Source organism: Lotus japonicus, chromosome 4 (genome assembly GCF_012489685.1).
Source record: "Lotus japonicus ecotype B-129 chromosome 4, LjGifu_v1.2".
Taxonomy (NCBI): Eukaryota; Viridiplantae; Streptophyta; class Magnoliopsida; order Fabales; family Fabaceae; genus Lotus; species Lotus japonicus.
Window position 1 is genome coordinate 77,423,076 of NC_080044.1, and position 8,715 is coordinate 77,431,790.

An 8,715-nucleotide genomic window follows, 5' to 3' on the forward strand; every position below is an offset into this window, starting at 1 on the left:
CCACACTAATTCTTTCGTTAACGGTTTCGGTCCTTATCGGTTTTCCGTCAAAAATCTAACGATTTATGGAAAATCCAGAAACATTCATCTTCTTCATACATCATTCTTCGTATGTTCTTCAAACTTTTTTCCAAAAAAGGGGGGAAATGGAAAAGAAAAAGAACAAAATCTAAAAACCTTAAATCCGAAAAACCATAATCCACCCACCTCAAATCCAAAAAAAATTATAACCCACCCACCCTCAAATCCGAAATTTGTGAGAGATCAATCAGCTTTATTTAGAAAACAAAACATTGTGGGTTGGTGAGATTTGCTTAAGAAAAACAATTTTATCTCCAAATATTATATCTGATAAGATCTTATGATATGTGGGTATGTTTGTTGGTCAATTCGCAAGTGTACGAATACCTCCGGGTTTTAAATTATCGAACCACAGGGAATTGGTGTGGCAATTCAGTTTAAGATTCAAGTTTAAGGTTGAAAAGCAAGTAAAATTCAGTTTTAATAATTGGTTGTTTCTTGAGTTTGTAAAAAGACAAGTAATCAAGTATTAAAGCGATTGAAAAACAGAGATGAGATTGCCTTGGGTTCTTGTTCAACTATTTCAGTTTTAGCAAACCTTCCTATTCAATTAATCCCGAGTCTCTCCCTGATGTTCTAGCCTAGATAGTCATCTATCGATGCCTCGTAAAGAAAACCCTTTCTAATCAAAAGATAGATTCAATTCCTTGATAACCTAAACATTTGTTAGAAGCACTAAGCATGCAATTCAGGCCAACAAACCTCAACCCTTCCTCTATTCCTAGCAGCAAGTATAGAAGAGGTAATCTCACAACAAGTCTCAATTCTATAACAAACTATCGTTATGATTATAGAAAAGTAAGAAGCTAGCATGCATTCAAGCTTGAAAGATAAAGCATAGAAGTGAGATTCAAGGGTTTACTCAGAACATCATGAATAGAAAAGGATTGATAGCTAAAACATTCAAAGTCTTACAAAGAACCCAAAGCAAAAGGGGTTTTAGCCAAGCATGGCTATAGAATCCATACAAGAAAAGAAGGATAAAACTTGGAACATGGACTTGGAGAATGCTTCTCCTCAAGCTCCAGAGCCTAACCCTACTTCTAACTTATTTAGGAATGTATAGAAATGACAAAAGTTACAAAAGAAATGACAAAAAGCCTATTTATAGGCAAACAGGTCGAGTCTGGGCGCTCAGGCGCCAATTAAGCACGCCTGAGCGTCAATTCCAAGCTGAAAACATGCTCTCTGGAAGGCAATTGGCGCTCAGGCGCTCAACCAGGAGCGCTCAGGCGCCAATTCCTTTCTAGCATCTTGTAAACATCGATCCAATTGGCGCTCAAGCGCTCAACACGAGCGCCTGAGCGCTCTCTACATGCTAGAAAGCCTCTTGACCTTCTTCTTAACTCCCCTTTAAGCCTCCCTTCAATTTTCCAAGCCTTTTGACCTTCTTTCTTCATCAGTTTTCAGACCTAGCTGCTTGGGAACAAAGCAAGGAAAATATCTAGGATTTCCAAGAGTTTATTAGCACAAAAGACCCTCAATTCAAGTAGAAAATATATGCAAGTCTTAAACTTACTTAAAATGCATGAAAGGTCCCTATAAAACTATGAAATTACCAAAACAAAGTAGAAACACAAATAAAGATAAAAATGCATGAGAATGCATGAAACACTACATGAGACTCAACAAAAAGACTCAAAACAAACTAAGAAATGACCCTAAAAACACTACTAAACTAGGGTCATCACACCACTATACTCTACGACAGCTCGCCCTCGAGCGTAAAAAACACTCGCTTGCCCTCAAGCGCAAGAAATGCTCCCAAAACAAGTGCCCAACAACGAATACTTATTACAAAACCGGGGGATTTAGCAACCACAACTGGTTCCAAAAGAAAGACACAACAATCCACTTCATGCAACTTTTAGATAAAGGAGAGTGTAGAGTCCATCATGAGAAGCATATAGATCTAAAATTCCTAGGATGAGATATATATTAAGTGCACTGAGCACACAAGTAGTTCACAGGTCCTGAATGTCATTCACTCAATAGCAACAAAGATCAAACATGCAAAAATTCAAAGAGACTTCAAAGGGTTGAAATGTTGGCTTGGTGAAGTACAAGGTGGTTGATCCCTAAGGAAGGCTAGGCTTCAAGCATCTTGAGTGTGGTCCTATTAGTAACCCCGGAGCTTTCAACAACAAAAATTTTAAGCACAAGTCTCTTGACCCCTTTTTCAACTTTCTTTTCTTCTATATTTTTTTTTCTTTTTGCAACTCCAACTTGATTAGGAGTCTCTTTTTTCCTTTATTTTTCTTTTTCTTCTTCTTTTTTTTTTACACTTTGGGCAAGAGACATTTCCAACTTAAATTACTAGCTCCAACACAATGCAAGGACAGACACTCCCCAAAATCCAACCAAACATCCGTCCCAATCACTTGGCTACAACAAATTCTCCAATAAGGCTCAAATGGGACAACTAAGGACAATGTTCAAACCAACAACTCTGAAGCTCAAAAACCTACAAGTCTCAAGAATTGTGCAAGTATCACAAAGCATGCAAAGAGTGAAATCAATACAGAACCAAGAAGTACGAGTGAGACAGGATCCTCCAGGGAAATTATATGGTGAAGGGTCAAAGATGGACCCTTATGGACTCACATCAACTCTATCCTTAAGAAACACTCGGAAGACCGAAGTCTCCTCCTCTCTTCCCCAAAGCATGCAATCACTCATCCCCAAAAGAAAACACAAGTATTCAAAAAAAAACATTTTCTAAAACCAGCACAAGTTAGAGAGCATAACTAAGGGCAAAAACATGTGAGTATAGGGAAGTAAAGACCCCAAAAACGACTCTAACTTACAATGCATGATCAAACAGAAAAAAAAAGTTCTACAAAGAAAAATATGCAAAAATGCATGAGCTAAACTAAGGGAAAGAGTCGACCTCCTTTACAAGTTACCATGGAGGCCTTAGACACACCTCTTACTCCAGAATTCAGGCTCTCATTCCCTGCAGAATGCAACAAACAAACAAGAAAAATAAAACAGAACTTGGGTTGTCTCCCAAGCAGCCCTAAGTTATAGTCCTAGGTGGACTCTCCTTCCTTTGGTGTTAGGAAGGAAATTCCTTACCATCAATATTTCTTCCACATGTGCAAGGTATGAACCTTGCACAAAACCTTTGGAACATCTCCTCCCAAGAGAGGGTATCATCTAAACCATCATACCAAATCATTGCTCCCCCCTTCAAGGAGTGAGGGAAGAGCTTAATCTTGAGCTCATCACTAGTCACACCTTCCATCTTTACAAGGTGACTAGCTTGAGTGAATCGAGCCATGTGGTCTTGGAAATTCTCATCTTTAGACCCCCCATACTTGTTTTCACTAACAAGCTTGATGAGAGCTTTATTAAGCTCAACATCTTTTTCACTTACCTTGGGGGTCTCCTTTGAAGACCTGGACAAGCTTTTGATCATATCACAAACAAAACCATCATTAATGTTAGTTTGCAAATTAGGATTGAAAACCGAAAATCTTACCTTGTCCTCACCAACTCTGAGAATGAGCTGACCCTTATCAACACCGATCTTGGCCCTACCTGTGGCTAAGAAGGGTCGGCCTAGAACGAGAGGAATCTTTGCATCCTCCTCCATGTCCAGCACCACAAAGTCCACGGGGAACACATACTTGTCCACCTTCACCATAACATCTTCCACAATCCCATATGGTGCTTTTAGGGATCGGTCCGCCATTTGCAAAGAGATCATAGTTGGGGTAACCTCACCTAAGTTCAACCTCCTAAACATGCTAAGCGGCATCAAGTTGATGCTCGCTCCCAAATCACACAAGGCTTCAACAACAGTCAACCCCTCAATTTCCACTGGGATAGTAAAACTCCCAGGATCCCTTCTCTTCTTAGGCATTTTCCTTTGCAAAATGACACTACACTCCTCGGTCATCATAATAGTTTCATCAACCTCACTCAACTTCCTTCTTTTATTTAGGATATCCTTCATGAACTTAGCATAGATAGACATTTGTTCCAAGGCTTCAGAAAAAGGAATATTAATGTGGAGTTTCTTAAAAACCTCCAAAAACTTGGAAAATTGTTTATCCATATTTTTCTTAACCAAAGCCTTGGGGAATGGAATCTTGCTGAGTTCAGGAGAAGGAGTACTCACAACTCTAGCTTTCACCGGTTCACTCACTCTCTTCTCCATGACACCCTCATCTTTTTGCTCTACTTTCTCATTTTTCTCTCCCTCATCTTGTTTTTTTGACTCGTGTAACACTCTCCCACTCCTAGTGGTAACAACAGCAAAATTCTCTTGTTTAGACAAAATTAAAGAATCGGGAGAAAACTTACCTTGAGGTATCTCGGCCATTTGCTTGACCAGCTGGCCAATTTGACTTTCCAAGTTCTTTATAGCCGCCTCTTGGTTCTTATGGTTGTTGTTCATGCGGTTGATGCAACTCTCCAATAGCTCCTCTAAACTCCTCTTGCAATTCACCTTTCCAACAACTTGTGTTTGGACAAGAGGTTCATGATTTGAGAATGGAACTATGCTTCCTTGAGCTATAGCTTTGGCTTCATTGCTCTCAGCATTGACAGTACACAAGTTACTAACATGAGGTCCACCACAAGACTTGCACTCCACACAAGTCATTCTTGCACCAATAGCCTTGGTCTCCTTAATATGCATTCGAATCTCCGCCACTTGTTCGGTGAGTTGCTTGTTGGAGGCCAAGAGCTTGTCATAAGCTTCCACTTCAAACTTACTCCTTCGGGTTTGGCGATCATTTTCAGAGTTCATGGCTCTCGCTGCCATCTTTTCTATTAAGTCATACCCCGCTTGTGGGGGAAGAGCATCGAACTCGTCATTTGAAGCCGCATCTAGGCCAAACCTCCAAGAGTATTGTAGACCATCATAAAATGTTGCAACCAATTCAGCTTGGGTGAGATTGTGTTGAGGACATTTCCTCAATAGCTTCTTGAAGCGCTCCCAAGCATCATAGAGATTTTCCTCAGTGGTTTGCACAAAATTCATAATGTCTTTTTTCAGCTTCCTCAAAAGAGCTCTTGGGAAGAACCTTGTTGTGAATTTTTCTGCTAGGTCTTCCCAAGTAGTGATACTCCCTTGAGGTTGTGAATTCAGCCATTCCTCCGCTGCATCCTTCAAAGAAAATGGAAACAAGCTCAACCGAATTGCATCCGTCGGAACATTGTTCACACGATAAGTGTTGCAATTCCGGATGAACCTCTCCATGTGAGCATGTGGATCATCCAAAGTACCTCCACCATATTGGTTTTGGCTCACCAAGTTGATGAATGTCGGTCTCAACTTAAAGTTTCCCACTCCCTCGGGAAATACAATGCTCCCGGGATAGTCATAACTCATGGTAGCCGAAGTGAGTTCCCGAAGAGACCGGTTGGCATTCTCAACTTCTTGTTCACATAATCGGAGGGTGATCCCCTCTTGGATTCTTGCCTCGATATGGGCTTGCATCTCCTCCTCCGTCATTTGGCCACCCATGGTGGTGTCTCTTGCGAGAGTAGCCTGAAAGTTTGATACTAAACAGAGAAAGATTAGTAGCACCAATTCTAGACAAGTTCAAAACAAAAATAAAACCACAAACTAAAAACTTAAACCAAAAACCACAAACAATTCCCCGGCAACGGCGCCAAAAACTTGTTGGTCAATTCGCAAGTGTACGAATACCTCCGGGTTTTAAATTATCGAACCACAGGGAATTGGTGTGGCAATTCAGTTTAAGATTCAAGTTTAAGGTTGAAAAGCAAGTAAAATTCAGTTTTAATAATTGGTTGTTTCTTGAGTTTGTAAAAAGACAAGTAATCAAGTATTAAAGCGATTGAAAAACAGAGATGAGATTGCCTTGGGTTCTTGTTCAACTATTTCAGTTTTAGCAAACCTTCCTATTCAATTAATCCCGAGTCTCTCCCTGATGTTCTAGCCTAGATAGTCATCTATCGATGCCTCGTAAAGAAAACCCTTTCTAATCAAAAGATAGATTCAATTCCTTGATAACCTAAACATTTGTTAGAAGCACTAAGCATGCAATTCAGGCCAACAAACCTCAACCCTTCCTCTATTCCTAGCAGCAAGTATAGAAGAGGTAATCTCACAACAAGTCCCAATTTTATAACAAACTATCGTTATGATTATAGAAAAGTAAGAAGCTAGCATGCATTCAAGCTTGAAAGATAAAGCATAGAAGTGAGATTCAAGGGTTTACTCAGAACATCATGAATAGAAAAGGATTGATAGCTAAAACATTCAAAGTCTTACAAAGAACCCAAAGCAAAATGGGTTTTAGCCAAGCATGGCTATAGAATCCATACAAGAAAAGAAGGATAAAACCTGGAACATGGACTTGGAGAATGCTTCTCCTCAAGCTCCAGAGCCTAACCCTACTTCTAACTTATTTAGGAATGTATAGAAATGACAAAAGTTACAAAAGAAATGACAAAAAGCCTATTTATAGGCAAACAGGTCGAGTCTGGGCGCTCAGGCGCCAATTAAGCACGCCTGAGCGCCAATTCCAAGCTGAAAACATGCTCTCTGGAAGGCAATTGGCGCTCAGGCGCTCAACCAAGAGCGCTCAGGCGCCAATTCCTTTCTAGCATCTTGTAAACATCGATCCAATTGGCGCTCAAGCGCTCAACACGAGCGCCTGAGCGCTCTCTACATGCTAGAAAGCCTCTTGACCTTCTTCTTAACTCCCCTTTAAGCCTCCCTTCAATTTTCCAAGCCTTTTGACCTTCTTTCTTCATCAGTTTCCAGACCTAGCTGCTTGGGAACAAAGCAAGGAAAATATCTAGGATTTCCAAGAGTTTATTAGCACAAAAGACCCTCAATTCAAGTAGAAAATATATGCAAGTCTTAAACTTACTTAAAATGCATGAAAGGTCCCTATAAAACTATGAAATTACCAAAACAAAGTAGAAACACAAATAAAGATAAAAATGCATGAGAATGCATGAAACACTACATGAGACTCAACAAAAAGACTCAAAACAAACTAAGAAATGACCCTAAAAACACTACTAAACTAGGGTCATCAATGTTCCTATTGTGGCTTGGTGTATGCGTTAGTTCATCGATGTCCAGAAAAAGTTTGAAGGTGACAATCCTAGCGAAGGGCGCGCAACCAGGAGAACATGGTTTGGGTCAAGAAGCCATAGAAGGCATGTCGTTTAACTGATTAACAGGAATCCTCACTTCAAGGGCACGATGGATTATGTGGTGGGCAGATCTATTGATTTATGGGTTGATGAAGGTTAAAGAAGAAGGAGATGGAGAGGATAAAGTTTGGGTTTTTTGAGTTCTAATTTATGGGTTTTATTTGTATTTTAGGTATTTGAATTTGGGTTTTTGATTTTGATTTTTTAGGTTTTTAGGTTTGAAGATGATAGAGGAAGAAGATGAAGATCATATTTGCAGGTGATGAACAACAAAATGTTTCTGGGTTTTTTATTTTATTAATAATTTTTTTACCTTAGTTGCAGTTTTGGTCCCCAGAACCGTTAATTTTTTAACGGAAAATGAAACAGGGTCCAAAACTATTAATGGAGTGTAACGTTTGGGACTAATTATGTTATTTTTAAAGATTAAGGACTCATTTTGCACAATTTGAAATCGTGGGGGACCAAAAGTGCTTTTAAGCCTATTACTTACACAAATAGAACTCTATTATTATTTATTAAAATGTATAAACACATTTTTTATTTATTATATTGTATAATTAGATACTATTTTAATTTTATTTTAGTATTTAAAATATTATAAATCATATATGATGTTAACAAATATCGTTAGTAATCCCGTGCAACACACATGTATTATGTATAGTATTCCCTTGTACGAAACAACCTATATAGTTATGACGGTTACACTAGTTTACATAATGAGGCATGTGATTGTTTGAAGTTTATTGGGTCCTACCGAGTGAGTTATTTGCACCAACTCAAATGCATGTTTTGAAAGATTAAAGAGATCTATATATATATGAAAATAAGGTTTTCTTCTAGAAGATCTATGCCACATGTCTCCTCATAAGTAATTCATTTTCCCTCCAAAACAAAAAAAAAATCCAACATTTTTTGTTTCAACATGATTATCTCATATCCTATTTAATTCACTTAATTGTCTATTTCAAAATATTATTTTTAAAATTTCGAAAATTATCATGAGTTTTAATTATTAATATATTAAATAATAATAATTAATAATAAAAGTTATTTAGATTAAAAATGAATATTAGATTTTTTATTTTACAGTATTAATTTTTAAAATTTCGATTTTTCAAAAATACATTTGATTTATTTTTCCTTTTTTTCAATTTTCAGTATTACTATTTTTTTAATTTTGGAATTTTTAAAAATTTCGTAAAACAAATAAATATTTCCTATTTTCGCACTCATCATTATTATTTTTAAGAAAATGAATTTTGAAGTTAAAAGATAATAATGATGACAATAAAAAAAATTAATGAGTCGAACATGTCATACCAAAATCATTTCAAAAAATTAGGAAAATGTCAAGTATAATAATGGTGCATAACTCTTGAAATCAATTCAAACCAATAACTATGATTAAACCATGCTTAATTAGGAAACTTTAAATTTCAATTAAATAACCAAATGGAGCATTTCAAATCAAAAAAAGAG

At 37.5% G+C, this 8,715-nt stretch overlaps 1 non-coding gene across 1 annotated transcript; it reads left to right on the forward strand.

Moving 5' to 3' along the window:
- Nucleotides 1-4,985: 4,985 nt before the first annotated feature.
- LOC130716464 (small nucleolar RNA R71) lies at nt 4,986-5,092 on the forward strand. The gene has a single exon (XR_009012076.1). It is a non-coding gene; the product is annotated as a small nucleolar RNA R71 (small nucleolar RNA).
- The last annotated feature ends 3,623 nt before the right edge of the window (nt 5,093-8,715 follow it).